Source organism: Cherax quadricarinatus, chromosome 74 (assembly GCF_038502225.1).
Source record: "Cherax quadricarinatus isolate ZL_2023a chromosome 74, ASM3850222v1, whole genome shotgun sequence".
In the NCBI taxonomy this organism is placed as follows: domain Eukaryota; kingdom Metazoa; phylum Arthropoda; class Malacostraca; order Decapoda; family Parastacidae; genus Cherax; species Cherax quadricarinatus.
In genome coordinates this window covers 15,570,795-15,588,628 of record NC_091365.1, presented here as the reverse complement: position 1 = coordinate 15,588,628, position 17,834 = coordinate 15,570,795, and the positions used below count along the sequence as shown (strand labels likewise).

General features: G+C 39.5%; 1 protein-coding gene across 1 annotated transcript in view; it reads right to left on the bottom strand.

Moving 5' to 3' along the window:
- Positions 1 to 12,145: 12,145 nt before the first annotated feature.
- Positions 12,146 to 17,834, bottom strand: part of LOC128699290 (Activating transcription factor-2) — a 180,420-nt gene continuing 174,731 nt past the window's right edge. Inside the window, exon 15 of the mRNA XM_070100800.1 lies at positions 12,146 to 12,625. The gene's annotated coding sequence lies outside the window, so the exon portion shown is untranslated. The remainder of the gene's footprint in view (positions 12,626 to 17,834) is intronic.

Below are 17,834 nucleotides of genomic sequence, written 5' to 3'. Positions count from 1 at the left end.
CAAATGCCAGCACTATGGCCATGTTGCAGTAGACTGTGGAATACTACATTCTTGGTGTGGTAAGTGTGCTGGGAAACATTCCACTAGAGAATGCACAGTAGGCCCTGACAGCCGAAAATTTAAGTGTATTAACTGTAAAGAAGTTGGGGTTACAGTTTCCCACAAGGACTGCAGTCAGAACCCAAACAACCTTCGATGTAAACCTGATAACAGTCCTTTAATGGTAACTGAGGATGGGGCCATCCAGTCTACCACAGCCAGATCTGAGACTGAACCTCTGCAAAGTGTGCAAGAACCCCACCTCACTGCAAAGGATTCTGGTGATACCAGAATGCCATCACACACACCAGCTGTGGAGGAGCTAGCCATCCCTGCTAGCACATATGGAACTACTGGTCTGCCACTACAGATACCTATGGCTACACCTGAATATGGGGATGAGTTTGTCATTTCTCCCAATACACACAACTACAACAGTCAGACGGACACCACACAGGTAACCTCCCTGGAAATTGGAGATGAGTCAGATGCACAGGACCTACCTGCAATGAATGATGAAACAGAGAACACTAATGTAACCATGGTACCTGTTAAGGTGATAGGTGTTAAAGAAAGCACTAACCCAGAAGTTCCATCCTCCGGAGAGGCATTGGATTCGCCTGACCTTCCTCATATTATAACAACTTTCCAGAAAAAAATTGAGCATCTTGAACAGATCCTGACAAGTTTAATAAATATATGTAATCAGGATGATGCTCTTGAGCATGGTGATGATGTCAAAAGTGCAGCAATCTCCGTTCAGCTTCCAGCAATTTGTGAGAAAGAAGCCCATAACTCTTGCCTTCAAAAATTGCCTTATCACTGGCTGCCAAAATGCCGAAAAATGCTTAAAAATAAAGGTCCTGAAGATAAAGACGTACAAACTATGCTATTTGCTCTTAAGTATCTGCACACTGTAGTCAAAGCATAATAGTTTTACCATCTTATGAGCAAGAGATTGTAATAACTCACTACAATGGATACATTACAAATCTTTTCATGGAACATTGCTTCCATCAGGAAGCGGTTGCCTGACTTACATCATATTAGTGCAACCAAGAATATTGATGTCATCTGTTTGCAGGAATGTAGATTGAAAGATGGAGCACCTCCACCAAACTTGCCTGGATATGCAGCTTATAACCTAAGGTCAACCAACTGTTGTGTGATGTATGTCAGAAAGAGCTTGCCACATTCACTCCTTTCCTTGCAGAGTCGAGTTAACATGCAGTATCATGGTGTCAAAGTATATGCAGGCGATTTTTCCATAAACATTTTTAATCTCTATGCCCCAGCGAACCAGCTTCGACCTGATGCTTTACCAGATCGCATCAATAGTGAACCTACCATCATTCTTGGAGATTTTAATGCCAGACATAAGAATATTGGTGGGTCTATAACAAACACCAATGGAACTAAACTAGTGAGATTGCTAAATGAGCATGATAATGTTCGAATTGTGGGCACTACTGAGCCTACTCACATATATGGTGGCATACTAGATCTGTGTCTTGGATTTAATACATCATATACGATGCATGACTCTGTCATAGTTGATGATCTTCTATCTGATCACTTCCCAAGACTAACAACTGTCAATCTTGATCACATCTCCAGCAATCAAGGAGCTAAATACAGAAGGAGGAAACTTATTCTCAAACCAGAACACAGAGACAACTTTATTAACCACTTGGATCAATGGTATAAGAATTACGAGCCCATTGGCACACAAAAATTTAATGATGATTTAATTACCACTATTGAGAGTGTTCTCACAGACCAAGTGGGCAGGAATAGGAAACAAAAACCCTCCACTATAAATAACAATAAAAACCAATGTAAATACTATAATGATCCACAGCTGCGCAATCTAACACATGCAGCTAGGAGGATTGGTAAAGCATACCGTGAATGTAGAACCCCAGACCTGCTCAGAACGTTCCAAGCTGCACTAACAAATGCAAGGAATAGAAAGGAAGAACTTAGGCAACAGGAATGGGAACAGTTTGTTAGTGGATTAAATAGGTCCACCCCTTTGAGTTTGGCTTGGAAAGGTATAAATAAAACAACCAGGAAAAAGACTGGCAATGTTGCTCATCCCTTTCCTCTTGAAAAAGCAAATGACCTCATAAATGACTGGTCCAAAACATCCAGGCATGAAAGCCTTCCATCTCATATTAGAAAAAATTTAGAGAGTACTTCTGAAGAAATGTTGAAACTGATTAATTTTATGAGCCAAAATATTGATGAGAGTGATTGCCTCTTTACCGAGTATGAATTAGATAATGCATTAACCAAAGGTCGATCAACTGCTCCTGGAGAGGATGGTATAACCTATGATATTCTCAGAACTCTAAGGCACGTGCCTGATAACCCTTTGTTGGCACTGTATAATCTCAGTTACATTGAGGGCGTTCTTCCTACTTCCTGGACCAACAGTCTCATTGTGCCTATCCCTAAGCCCCAACAGCCTGATACATTTAGGCCGATCTCCTTAACTAGTTGTCTTTGTAAAACTTTTGAAAGAATGATGCTTAACAGACTGTACTACAGAATCAGAGATCAACTTTCCCCCTACCTCTATGGGTTCATGAAAGGTAAAAGTGTGCAGAACTGTATTTCCACCTTTCTCACTGCACACACCTCTACTAGTTTTACCACTTTTCTTGATCTAAAATCTGCATTTGATATTGCGAACAGAACCGTTATACTACATGAACTAGCCAAAATGAATATTGGTGGTAGCTTACTCTGCTGGATAATAGGATACCTGTCAAATAGAGTATCCTCTGTCCTTTACCAAGGCTTCAGAAGTGATTCTAAAGAAATGTCTTTAGGTACACCGCAGGGAGGGGTTCTTAGTCCCATGCTATTTAATATTCTGATTAATGCTCTCCTAAATGCTCTACCTGCCTCACCTAAACATATAGCTATAAGCTATGCTGATGATATCATGATCCATACAACAGGGCATAAGAAGATGAATACCATTCTTAATGAAGTTCAAGCAATTTGTAATCGACTAGGCCTCATAATATCTTCCTCTAAAACTAAGATATTAACAAGCAAACGACATCCCCCACCCATCTATTTGCAGGGTGAAATCATTAGCTACGTTAAAACTTACAGATATCTTGGTGTAGATGTACCCTTTAACAAATCCACTATACCACAACTAAACAAGAAATGTAAAGCTAGGCTAAATGCTCTCAAAGCTGTTGCTGGCTACAATCCCAACTATGGTGCAAATGTGAGAATCGTGAGAATGATGTACATAGCCTATGTTAGGTCCTTAATTGATTATGCTGCTCCCATGTTGATATTAGCTAGAGAAAGTTCTCTCCGACCCTTGGAGTTAATGCAAAATGAAGCTCTCAGGATTATTCTTGGCTGTCCCAGATCTACAAAAGTTCTTAACATGAGGAAGGAGCTTGGTATTTCTAGTATCAGTGATAGGATTGTTGAAATTAACACTGTACTCGGTATTAGAATGTTGAGAAACGAACCAGACACTGTCACAGTGAATCTTACCAAGTGTCTAGAGGTAAATACACACAGATCTAAATGGATTGTGAAAACGTGCAATTGCATTAAGTTTTATAACCTGCATGAACTGTATCACTGTAGGCAACAAGAGCATTTCACCTCTCCATGGAAGATGTGTTCATTTAATATCACATACCTACAAGTCCCTCCCAAGAAGCTCATTGCTAGTAATCCCTTCCTTAAATCTCTTGTTAGAGCAACTGCTCAAGAAGAAATTTCTCACCTAGCTGGTAGTAACAAGTTATCACAAGTTATATACACTGATGGATCTAAACAGGAGTCTTCTGGCAGGGCTGCATCTGCTCTTGTTGCCACCTCCCTAGTTAAGAACGATAATAAATTTATTGAGTTAGGCATAAGAATTAACAACTGGGCGTCTACACTGCAAACTGAATTGTTTGCAATCCTAATGGCGCTAAAGCTAACCTATGACACTGAGCTTGACTCTATCATCATTACTGATTCTATGTCATCATTGAAGGCTCTTGGCTCATATAATGACTCCAACAACATGCTCATTGGGGAAGCCAGGTATAGATACTCAAAAATTAGGGACAAAGGAATTAATGTACAATTGCTATGGATCCCATCACACATTGGATTACTCCTTCATGATAAAGTTGATATGTTAGCCAAGAAGAGTATCGAGAAGGAGAATGTAGAATATAACTTTGGTATAACTGTGTCTAGCATTAGGAATAATATTAGGAGAGAAGTAAATAATGAAAATGATTGTTATAGGAATGCCTGAGTAGATCTATAACCCACTATGATAACATGAACGTAGATAAGTATGTTTATGGAGCAACTTGCAATGTGAACAGACTGACTGATGTTGTAGTGGCCAGGCTTAGGCTTGGTTACAAGTACTTCTGGCAGTTTGGGAGACACACAGATGATGATCAAACTAAATGTAAATTATGTGATCAGGCATATGGTCACTCTCTTGAACACTATGTGCTTAATTGTCCACTTATTGAGGAATACAGAGACAGACAGTATAATAACCTATGTGACATGTCAAGATATCTTATTAATGAAAATAAGATACCAGATATACTAAGCAAATTTCCTAAATTTGCTTGTAACAGATAAGTGAACTATAGATATGTAGATTTAAATCCATATGTATTCCTGTTAACCCTTTGGGGCCTAGTTCCTAGGCCTTTTGTGTATCCATATGCTCTCGCGCTACCGTCCACAGGATGGATATGGGGTGCACAATAAACTAGCCACTTCGGTGGCAAAATCTAAAAATCTAAATCATCTCCCCACTTTCCCAGTTATTCCTTTAGCACGTATTTTATGGGCTATTACGCCATGATCGCATTTGTCAAATGCTTTTGCAAAGTCTGTGTATATTACATCTGCATTCTGATTTTCTTCCAGTGCATCCAAGGCCATGTCATAGTGGAGATAAAGTATTTAGATTCTGTCCATGGGGAAAGCTGGTCCAGTTCCTTGGATCAAAAGCTCTTTTGCCACACCAAGGGATACACCCTTTGAAAGGCTAGAAGGGTAGAAGAGAAGGAATGCAGGAAATTTCTGAGTGCTAAGAGCTTGAGAATCCATCACGTTTAGTGTGTGTTATTTGAGCAGAGACAAGTAATTTTGATGGTTTCACATGCTGTCAAAGTGTGGGTAAAGTAACATTTATGAAGGGATTTAGGAAAATGGTAGCCAGAGCCCTGGAGGTAGGAAGTACAGTACCTGCACTCTGAACAAACTTAATTAGTTTCAGAAGGCTGTTCGAGTGCTGATACTGAATGAATTTGTTCCCATAAGGGTCGGCCTAGGAAAGGTTGGAGAGAGGGGGTAAAGGAGGTTTTGTGTGCTAGGGGCTTGGACTTCCAGCAGGTATGCATGAGCGTGTTTGATAGGAGTGAATGGAGACAAATGGTTTTTAATACTTGACGTGCTGTTGGAGTGTGAGCAAAGTAACATTTATGAAGGGGTTCAGGGAAACCGGCAGGCCGGACTTGAGTCCTGGAGGTGGGAAGTACAGTGCCTGCACTCTGAAGGAGGGGTGTTAATGTTGCAGTTTAAAAACTGTAGTGTAAAGCACCCTTCTGGCAAGACAGTGATGGAGTGAATGAAGGTGAAAGTTTTTCTTTTTCGGGCCACCCTGCCTTGGTGGGAATCGGCCAGTGTGATAATAATAATAAAAAAAGGAATAATGTAAATTAGATTAATCCATTTCAGACCCCATTATTATTATTATTATAATCAAGGGGGAAGCGCTAAACCTGGAGGATTATACAGCACCTAGGGGGGGGGATGTGGAAGGCATTCAGGCTTAATTCGAGGAACTGGAGCACAGATCCAATTCCCTAAATCAAGAGCCCCTCACCAACATCAAGGAACCTTCCTTGAGGGGATTTCAGACCCCAAAAATACACTTACAAAAGCACTTACATAAATACACCTACGTAATTGTTCGAGTTTTGAGCTGTTCGTATCCCGAGGTACCACTGTACTGGAATAAAGTTTAATCCAAGAGATTAGCTCCAGTTTGTTGGATAAAGAGCCTTTCACCTGCATCAATACACTCCAGCCAGGATCCCTATGGTTGCTTATTGGGAATTATGAACAACTGTTTACCACTGGTAATAATCTTCGTCTTGAAGAGCTATGTTAGTTTTTAAATGCCTTGGAGAGCTTATAGTCATTAAAGATTGTGTTATGTGAGAGTGGAAAGCTGCATAAATTATGGGACACCATAATGAACCAAGCGTTATTATTATTATTTTAACATTCTGGCCATCTCCCACTGAGGAAGGGTGACCCATCATTCACTCTTATCACTGTCTTGCCATAAGCATGCCAACATTACAGCTCAGCTGCACCCCAAAGTGCAATATCCCCACCTCTTCTTTAGAATGCAGGCAGTCTACTTCACACCTCCAGAACTAGAGTCTGGCTAACCAATTTCCCTGAATCCCTTCATGAATATTACCTTGTTCACACTCCAACAACACATCAAGCCTCCACTGTCTAATGCATTCGCTCGCATGCACGCACGCACGCACACGCATATATATATATATATATATATATATATATATATATATATATATATATATATATATATATATATATATATATATATATATAATATATATATATATATATATATAATATATATATATATATATATATATATATATATATATATATATATATATATATATATATATATATATATTCTAGGTAGTAGGTTGGTAGACAGCAACCGCCCAGGGAGGTACTACCATCCTGCCGAGTGAGTGTAAAACGAAAGCCTGTAATTGTTTTACGTGATGGTAGGATTGCTGGTGTCCTTTTTTCTGTCTCATGAACATGCAAGATTTCAGGTATGTCTTGCTACTTCTACTTACACTTAGGTCACACTACACATACATGTACAAGCGTATATATACATACCCCTCTGGGTTTTCTTCTATTTTCTTTCTAGTTCTTGTTCCTGTTTATTTTATCTTATCTCCATGGAAACAAACACACATGCAGTTTAATGTGATCCTTTATTGACATTTCGCCCACACAGTGGGCTTTTTCAAGTCACAAACAGATCTACCTGGGGTTGAAGGTACAGGAGTATTTATAGTCAGGTTCAGAATGTTTATTTATTTATTTATTTATTTATTTATTTAAAATTTGAGCACACATACAGAGGTACAAAAAATACAGATAAGAGCAGCATGCCAAAGCCACTTATACTATGCATAGCATTACGGGCTGGCTTAAAATTAACTTAAGATTAACTAAGCAATGATGAAATCAGTGATAAAACTTTAATGTAAACAGATTACTATAAAGCACAAGTGAGTATTACAAAGACAGGTCATATGGTTGTATGCATTGTTGTAGATTCAGTAGAATGGAGTATTCTGTTAGGTAGTGAATTTAAAAAATAATAAAGTTAGATTGGGTTTTAGGTTTAACATTTATGTGATATAATTGTGAGAAACATTTAAGATATACAATTTATAAGGTTCAGTTATTCAGTATTTATTTGGTTTTGGGTGAGTAAGTGATCTTTGAGAAGAGACTTGAATTTATAAACAGGTAGTGTTTCTTTTATATTTACAGGTAATGAATTCCAGATTTTAGGGCCTTTTATGTGCATTGAGTTTTTGCATAGTGTGAGATGGACACGAGGAACATCAAAGAGTGATCTGTGCCTTGTGTTATGGTCATGTGTTCTGTTGAGGTTGGCAAGGAGATGTTTGAGGGGAGGGTTAATATCAGAGTTAAGTGTTCTATGTATGTAATAGGTGCAGTAATAAGTATGGATGTTTTGTATGGTGAGTAGGTTTAGTGTATTGAATATTGGTGGAGTGTGCTGCCTATAGTGAGAATTTGTTATCATTCTAACTGCAGCCTTTTGTTGGGTAATTAGTGGTCTGAGATGGTTACTTGTTGTTGAGCCCCATGCACAAATTCCATAGATGAGATAGGGGTAAATAAGAGAGTGATATAGGGCCAGGAGGGCTGACTGTGGAACATAGTACCGTATCTTCGATAGTATGCCTACAGTCTTGGAAATTTTCTTAGAAATTTGTTGTATATGTGTATGAAATTTGAGTCTATTATCAAGGTGGATTCCTAAGAATTTTCCCTCTGTTAGCTTTGTGATAGGTGATCCGTTTATCATTATGTTAAGAGGGACATCTGTAGCTCTGTTACCAAACTGAATGAAGTAGGTTTTGTCAATGTTTAGTGTAAGTTTGTTAGTCCTCATCCAGGTAGATATTTTCTGTAATTCGGTATTTACAGTATTGGCTAGCGTGACTGGGCTCGGGTGGGAGAAGACGTATGTAGTGTCATCTGCAAATAGTGTGGGTTTGAGTAATTGCGAAGCATTTGGTAGGTCATTTATGTATAGGAGAAAGAGAAGAGGGCCAAGGACACTTCCCTGTGGGACACCAACTGTAATTGGTTGTGCAGAAGAGTTTGCCCCATTTGCATACACATATTGGCTTCTGTTGCTGAGGTATGACTTGAGGTAGTTGAGGGAGTGCCCTCTTATACCATAGTGTGACAATTTTACGTGGAGCAAGTCATGGTTAACTGTATCAAAAGCTTTACGTAAGTCAATGAAGATCCCCAGTGGGACTTCTTTTTTCTCTATTGCAGTGTATATATGTTCTAGCATGTGTATAATAGCATCATTAGTATTTTTATTTGGCCTGAATCCAAATTGGCAGGGGTTGAGTATGTTTTGGGAGATAAGGTAGGAGTAGATTCGTTTATGAATTAATTTTTCGAAGATTTTTGAGAGAGGGTGTAAGTTGGATATTGGCCTATAGTTATTCAACTCTGTTTGGTCTCCTCCTTTGTGGATCGGGGTGACCCTTGCTATTTTGAGTACTGTAGGGAAGGTGGAGGATTCAATGGATTTGTTAAAGAGTGTTGCAATGATTGGTGATAGCACTTGTGACACTTTTTTGTATATAAAGGGTGGTAAGGTATTTAAATCTCCTGCCTTGTTTTTTAGTGTGTTGATAATAAGGGAGACTTCGTATGGGTTAGTCGGAGCTAGGAACAGTGTGTTCGGGTAGTTGCCGGTGAGGTAGTCATTTGGTGGGGTATCTGAGCTTGGGATTTTATTGGCAAGGTTTTGTCCTATAGTGGAGAAGAAGCCATTGAGTCTATTTGCTGTTTCTGTTGGTGGGAGTTGGGGTTCATCTGATTTTGCTAATTTTATTTCGCTATTTCGTGATAACTTTTTTGTTCCTAGAATTTCTGATAGGGTTTTCCAGGTCTTTTTTATATCACCTCGTAAGTTGGATAATCTGTTCTCATAATACAATTTTTTTGCCCTTCTTATCAGGCTGGTTAGGATTGACGAGTAACATTTTGTTTGGTCTCTGGTTATGTGACCCATTCTGTACTGTTTTTCATATTGGTGTTTTGTATTTATGGATTTGAGAATGCTGGGTGTTAACCAGGGACTGTTCAGTCTCTTAGCTGTCATCTGTTTAGTTTTTTTAGGGCAGTGCTTGTTATAGAGGTATTGGGTCTTTTTTAGAAAATTATTGTTGAGGTCAGGTGGAGAATGCTGCATCTGATGATCCACCGGGTGGGGTTATAGAGTCTTGGGTAGCTTGGCAGGGGTATTGGACAAGTTGTGAGTAGACCTTCTGCAGTGTTCTATGTTCTTATGTGGGATAGCGATGAAGAAGTTTCTTGGCAAGTGATTCAGCTATGTTATAGAAGCCATTGTTCTGGTTGAAATTGTTGGTTATAGAGATAAGCGATGATTCCAGGATTCTTCGGTATTGAGTGTTGTCTTCTGTGGCGATGAGTCTTGAGTTTCTGTAGGTAATTAAATGGTTGTGTGAATTGCGATGTTGTACACAGGCATTCCTTGTATCGTCAGTCCTGCTTGCGTATTGGTGTTTGGAGGTCTCTTGATGTTTCGCCCACGTATAATTTGTTGCAGTCATTACAAGGGATTATGTATACCCCTGCAGAGGATGGAAGCTTGTCCTGTCTACTACTGGTGATGTTCTTGATGGTCGCGGTTGTGGAGGTAGATACTTGGAATCATGTATTGGAAAGGATGTTGGAAACATGTTTGGCAATGGAGTTGGTGGGGAGGATTATGTATCTCTTCTCGGCAGTGTCTTCTCTGGGTGTGTTGAAGATGTTTAATGCCCGCCGTCTGCAGTCTCTGATGAAGTGACGAGGATAGTGGAGTTTAGAAAATGCTTGTTCAATTATAGTGCATTCTTCCTCAAGGAACTCATTGCTGCAGATTCTGAGTGCGCGCAGGAAGAAGCCTATAATTACACCACGTTTAGTTTTGGTGTCGTGGTGAGAGTAGAAGTGGAGAAGATCATTTTGGTTGGTTGTCAATAAAGGATCACATTGAACTGCATGTGTGTTTATGTTTCCATAGTGTCGGTATTGTATACCATTTATTTCCCTCTTATCTCCATGGGGAAGTGGAACAGAATTCTTCCTCCGTAAGCCATGCGTGTTGTAAGAGGCGACTAAAATGCCAGGAGCAAGGGGCTAGTAACCCCTTCTCCTGTATATATTACTAAATTTGAAAGGAGAAACTTTCGTTTTTCCTTTAGGGAAACCCCGCCTCGGTGGGATACGGCCGGTGTGTTGAAAAAAAGAAAATATATATATATATATATACATATACATATATTTTTTTTTTCAACAAGTAGGCCGTCTCCCACCAAGGCAGGGTGACCCAAAAAAGAAAGAAAATCCCCAAAAAGAAAATACTTTCATCATCATTCAACGCTTTCACCACACTCACACATTATCATTGTTTTTGCAGAGGTGCTCAGAATACAACAGTTTAGAAGCATATACGTATAAAGATACACAACATATCCCTCCAAACTGCCAATATCCCAAACCCCTCCTTTAAAGTGCAGGCATTGTACTTCCCATTTCCAGGACTCAAGTTTTTTATATATATATGCGCCAGACAGATGTTCCTCATAACAAAAACCTCCTTTACCCTCTCCCTTCAACCTTTCCTAGAGCAACCCCTACCCCTAAATCCACTACAGATTTATATGTCCTCCAAGTCATTCTGTTTTGTTCTATCCTCTCTAAATGTCCAAACAACTTCAATAACCCCTCCTCAGCCCCCCCACACCCCCTCCTAGTCTCCAAACTATGCATTCTCTGCATAATAATCACACCACACATTGCCCTCAGATACGACATCTCCACTGCCTCCAGCCTCCTCTTCACTGCAACATTTAAAACACATTCCTCACACCCCTATGAAAGAGTACTGATACCACTCTACTGGTACATTCTCCTTTTTGAATTCATGTATAACATTCTTTGTCTCCACATGTGTCTATCAACACTCACCCCTTTTTCCCCCTCATCAATTGTATAGCCAACAAGTTTTTTTTTTTTTTTTTTTTTATCAACAAGTCGGTCGTCTCCCACCGAGGCAGGGTGACCCAAAAAAAAGAAAGAAAATCCCCAAAAAGAAAATACTTTCATCATCATTCAACACTTTCACCACACTCACACATTATCACTGCTTTTGCAGAGGTGCTCAGAATACAACAGTTTAGAAGCATATATGTATAGAGATACACAACATATCCCTCCAAACTGCCAATATCCCAAACCCCTCCTTTAAAGTGCAGGCATTGTACTTCCCATTTCCAGGACTCAAGTCCGACTATATGAAAATAACCGGTTTCCCTGAATCCCTTCACTAAATATTACCCTGCTCACACTCCAACAGATCGTCAGGTCCTCTTTTACATATCCTTCCAAATTCATCTACCAGCCTCAGGCAACTTCTCTTCAACTTCTCCCATTTTGTATCAGATTCTTTATTTTTTAATCTCCCACTTCTCTGCAATACCCTAGCATTCACTTCAATTACAACCCCATCTATAAATATGTTAAACAACCAAAACACAAGTAGAAATGCTGGTACCTAGACTGTAAGGTAATGGGACAGAGAACACTCTTTTGTATTAAACATTATACAGAATTTTCCCCATATTTCTTAAACATGTCAAACATTGGTCTCTGGAAAATGTTTAAATGAAAACAAATACAGTATAAAATGTTTATTTTCCAACAGGTACAGAAGTGTTTAATCCTTACACAAAATACCTATGTGTATAGAGATCAACCCAAGTTAGTTTAACAACTGGACAAAATATAGTTAAAAAGATTGTCATTCACAATTTTAACAATACTGCCCAGCAAAAGTTTGGTAAATGTATCCATCATACAAGCTTTATTTTGAAGATTAAAAAGTCTTCATTTAAAGTAGTGTTATGAAAGAAAGAAAGAAAGACCATAGAAAACTGTAAAGCTTCAAGTTGTAAATATATTGTAACATTCATCCTCTTAACAATGCTTAATAGTTGTTATTATAACAGATATAATGGAAATTAATGACAATATGTTTGCAGCTTGAGCGAAAGGCAAATTTTAAAGTTAGCAACTTAGAGTGCCAAGTTGTACCACTGTTTATCCCTCGGCACAATAGCTTCTTGACTGGCACGATCTTCTCTCACTCGGTGGGAAACTGTAATATGAAGCAAATTAAGTTAGATATAATTTCATTAACTGTAGATGAAATGAGTGGGAGAGGTATAGGAATGAGCAGGAAGGGTGAAGTGAGGAGTTTTTGTGTCAGTAATTGTTTCCTCATTTGATGACCTTCCCAGTCTAGGCATTTCAAACCTTACCAACAGTGACATGTCTATTCCTCCTACTAATAAGCATGACATTCAAATACCCCAGGACTGCCTCCTCACTATAGCTAATACTTGACAGGCCTTTTCATTACAGGGTTCCTTCTAGTCATCCTTCCATTACTATGTTACTGACACCAGTGTTACCCATATAGATTGCTCACAGCACCCTCAAATATATTGTGAGCAGTAAATTTTAGCCCAGACATGAGAGAATGGGTCTGTGTAGTGAGTGTGCACAGTAAAAAAAAAAAAAAAAAAAAAAAAAAGAAATTTCCATCATGCAGTGCATGCTGGGAAAAGCAGACCTTTGAACTTGTGTGTGAACTCTGTGTTTTTAAGGGTAGTTTTTGTGGTTTCACTGGTTGTTTCTTGGTATCAGTTGATAGAATGGAAGACATACTAGTAAAAAAAAGGGGGGGGGAGGGAGATTTTGATTGGTTTCAGGACTGGAAATAGCTTGAAATATGGTTCATAGTGGAAATGTTAGATTTTTGGTGATTTTTCCTGAGGAAATGTACACCCCTCAAGTCTGTTTGATGGGTTTTTTACTAGGTCTTCTTTAATTATTGTGACAGCTTAAACCATAACTAATCATTCTTGTTATATTTTATAAATCTAAGAAATAGGCTAAAACTTTGATTTTTTGTGTGATGATGGATTTAAAATAGAGGGTAAGTGTTATATAGGAAAGGCTTGAAGACATGGATAGAGAACAGAGGATACGTTACTTTAGTGGTTGGAATGCCTAGTGTTTATTTTGGATTCTGTTTACAGAGTGAAATTTGTCAAATTTTGTGTAAATTGGCCAAATTATGATTTCTATGCATTTTATAAGGCAGTTCTAATAGCTGAATGAGCAGCTTCTTGCACTCAATCAATACAACAGAAGGAATACTCGCAAAATACCTAGGAATTTGGTTGAATTGAGGAATGGAATTGGCTTAAAATAAGACTCAAAGTGGGTGAAACTGCCACTGCAATAACTGCACCCAAACCACTAACTTTGCATCTATGTAATTCCATAACCCCTCCATCAAATTTTGCATTTTTGGTGTCATTACCTTCAGAAAAAGATTCTCTACCATTTCAGGAATTTTTTTTTTTTAAATCACATTACTGTCAGCACTTTTATTTTTTGGGCGTCACAACAGTGAAAAAATTTAATCAAAATTGTCTGCAGTAAGGTTTTATTCCTGATACAAAAAAACAATTAAGAGGTATGGATATGAAGTGTGTGCAGTGGTAGTAGGTGCATAGCAGGCCCAGGAATTGGAGCTCAACCCCTTCAAACACAGCTAGGTGCATAGCAGAACCAGGATCTGACTCCAAATGCCCTTAAAACATGGCTAGGTGCATAGCAGAGCCAGGAACTGAATAAACACCCCTCAAAAATAGCCAGGGAAGTCACAGGCCCAGGAGCTCAATCTCAACCCAGTGAAATTCTAAAGGACTAATATAAATCAATGTTCAGTAATCCATTAAACAAAAGCAGGGTGGAGAATCCAAAAATTACAGACCAGTAGCCCTAACACTGCACATCATAAATATCTTTGAAAGGGTAATGAGACACTAAAATACAAAATTTATGGAAAAGTATAACCTAAGCAACCCAAGTGCCCTACCTACCCTACAACTGACCACACTACTACAATAGACTGCTGGATAACAAGCAATCTTGCAAAATTGCAGCACATTTTTAATGTACATGCCATAAAAGTTGGTTTACCCGGTGGAGTACACACAGGAAAAAATGTGGCAAGAGCTCTGGTCTGTCCCCTCTGCCTCAGAGTGAATCCATTGTCTTATGGACTAGAGGGTGGGAAAGTTTGAGCTAATGGGTATGATAGTGCGAGCTAGTGGGTGGAAGCACGTTAGCTAGTGAGCGAAGACAAGGTACTGGGTGAAGAAGGGTGAGTGAAGGTCTGAGCGAAAAGGGGTGAGAGTGGCCCGTGGGTGCATGCTGTCACTGCCATCCCACATTCCCTTCACCTGTTGTAAATTCCATATGGCACTAAAGTGTATGGTCAAATTGGAACTGGTGTGGGGATGGGTACAGGCAGGTGGGTAAGGATATGCAGATGAGGGTAAGTGTTTGGGAGAGAGTTGGGTGCAAGTGTGGGAGGAAGTGGATTCAAGAGTGCATGGGGGGTGAGGGGGGAGTATGGGTAAAGGGCAAATGTAGATGGGTGAAGGTAGGGTCCTGATGTTGGGTGGAAGTGTCAGTTTGCAGTCATCCTGCCCTCCAACATATGGGCAAGAGGATGAGGGCATGTGAATAATGGGATGGGTGAAGGTGAGTGATAAGATGGTGAGGGGATGAGTGAAGATTGGTGAAGGTGGGTGAGAGAATGGGTGAAGGTGGGTAAGGGAATACATGAAGATGGGTGAGGGCCAGAATGTATGAGCAGCAGGGTGTGAAAAATAGGTGTTGGCACTGGGCATGGGTGAAGGTTAGAGCACCTGGCAGTGAGGCTACACAAGGTTCCATTCACACACTTCTAATACCATACCCCATGCTACATTCATACACATCAAATTCAAAGTTTATTCTCTATAAGGATTACAATGCTGAGTTTACAGAATTTGGTTATTGTGTAGTTTACATGTAGTAAAATAATAATTACAGAGTGTACCACTAGAACACCTAGCATGGCTAGGCATTTCGGGCAGACTTATATTAAATCTTAAGTTTAAAATATTACAAAATTATGAGGTAAGTTGGTATTATGGCTAAGTGACTAAATACTAGTTGTGAGTTTAGCAATGTGAATGCTTTTGTTTTGGCACTATACATAGTTTCAGTATTGGAATATCACAGGCCAACTTATGACTAGTTAAGATTCATTATTTTGAGATTGAGATTGATATTTCTGTTTATGGTCAAATGGGTGAGTGAGTGTAAGTGTGAACCACCAGGTGGTATTCGTATTATTAGTTGACAGGGTGTATCAGGGAGATAAGATGTTTTCTGATGGTAGTTTTGAAGGTGATGAATGTGTCTGCAGTTTTGGAATTTTCAGGTAGGGTGTTCCAGATTTTAGGGCCTTTGACATACATTGAATTTTTGTAAAGGTTTAGTCGGACACGGGGAATGTCATAGAGATGTTTGTGTCTGGTGTTGTGCCTGTGGGTTCTGTCACAACTATCAAGAAAGCATTTTAGGTCAAGGTTAATATTGGAATTTAAGGTCCTGCAGATGTATATTGCACAGTAGTAAGTGTGGATGTACTGAACAGGGAGTAAGTTTAGATCTATGAAGAGTGGGGGGGTGTGTTGCCAGGGATGGGATTTAGTGATTATTCTTAATGCGGTTTTTTGTTGGGTTACTATTGGCTTTAGGTGTGTTGCTGCAGTTGAACCCCAAGCACAGATAGCATAGGTGAGGTATGGATATATAAGTGAATGGTATAGTGTGAGAAGGGCAGTTTGCAGCACGTAGTATCGTATCTTGGAGAGGATCCCAACCGTTTTGGATACTTTTTTGGTTATGTGTTGGATATGGGTGCTGAAGTTCAGGTTGTTGTCGAGGTATAGGCCTAGGAATTTGCCCTCATTATGCCTGGCAATTAGAGTGTTGTCAATCTTAATGTTGATTTGCGCATCTCCTGCTCTGCTACCAAACATAATGTAGTAGGTTTTGTCAACGTTAAGTGTAAGTAAAGGAGGTTTTGTGGGTAAGGGGCTTGGACTTCCAGCAAGCGTGCGTGAGCGTGTTAGATAGGAGTGAATGGAGACGAATGGTACTTGGGACCTGACGATCTGTTGGAGTGTGAGCAGGGTAATATTTAGTGAAGGGATTCAGGGAAACCGGTTATTTTCATATAGTCGGACTTGAGTCCTGGGAATGGGAAGTACAATGCCTGCACTTTAAAGGAGGGGTTTGGGATATTGGCAGTTTGGAGGGATATGTTGTGTATCTTTATATGTGTATGCTTCTAGACTGTTGTATTCTGAGCACCTCTGCAAAAACAGTGATAATGTGCGAGTGTGGTGAAAGTGTTGAATGATGATGAAAGTATTTTCTTTTTGGGGATTTTCTTTCTTTTTTGGGTCACCCTGCCTCGGTGGGAGACGGCCGACTTGTTGAAAAAAAAAAAAAAAAAAAGTGTAAGTTTATTGGCTGTCATCCAAGTCGATATTTTGATCAGCTCCTCATTAACAATGATGTTGAGGGTGGCAAGATTAGGGTGAGAGATGACATAAGTCGTGTCGTCAGCAAAGAGAATGGGGTTCAGGTGTCGAGATACGTTTGGAAGATCATTGATGTATAAGAGGAAGAGCAGGGGACCAAGGACACTTCCCTGCGGAACTCCAGTATCAAGTGGCTGTGTTGTTGATGCTGTGTCTTTAATGGTGACATACTGATACCTATTAGTAAGGTAAGATTTGAAATATGCAAGCGCATGGCCTCTTATACCATAATGGTCAAGTTTGTGGAGTAGGATGCCGTGGTCTACTGTGTCAAAAGCTTTTCTTAGGTCAATAAAAATTCCTAGTGGATATTCCTTATTTTCCAATGCTGTGTAAAGCAGATCTAGCACTTTTATGATTGCATCGTTAGTGCTTTTATTTTTCCTGAATCCAAATTGGCAGGGGTTGAGTATGTTTTGTGACGTTATAAATGAATACAGTCTCCTGTGCACGAGTTTCTCAAAGATTTTGGATAGCAATGGTAAGTTTGATATTGGCCTATAGTTGTTTAAATCTGTAGGGTCACCACCTTTATGTATTGGTGTAACCCTTGCCGTCTTGAGTAATTTCGGGAAGGTGCTAGTTTCTAGTGACTTGGTAAAAAGTAATGAGATAATATGCGAGAGGACATGGGCCACTCTCTTGTACAATAATGGTGGGACATGAGACAGATTCCCTGAGCTATTTTTAAGTGACTTTATAATCTCGGTGACTTCCGTGGGCTCAGTTGGAGCAAGATAGAAGGAATTTGGGAAATTCCCATCTAGGTAGTCCCCGGCATGGGCATTGGTATGTGGGATTTTATTGGCGAGATTAGAACCTATGGTTGAGAAGTCGTTTATCTTG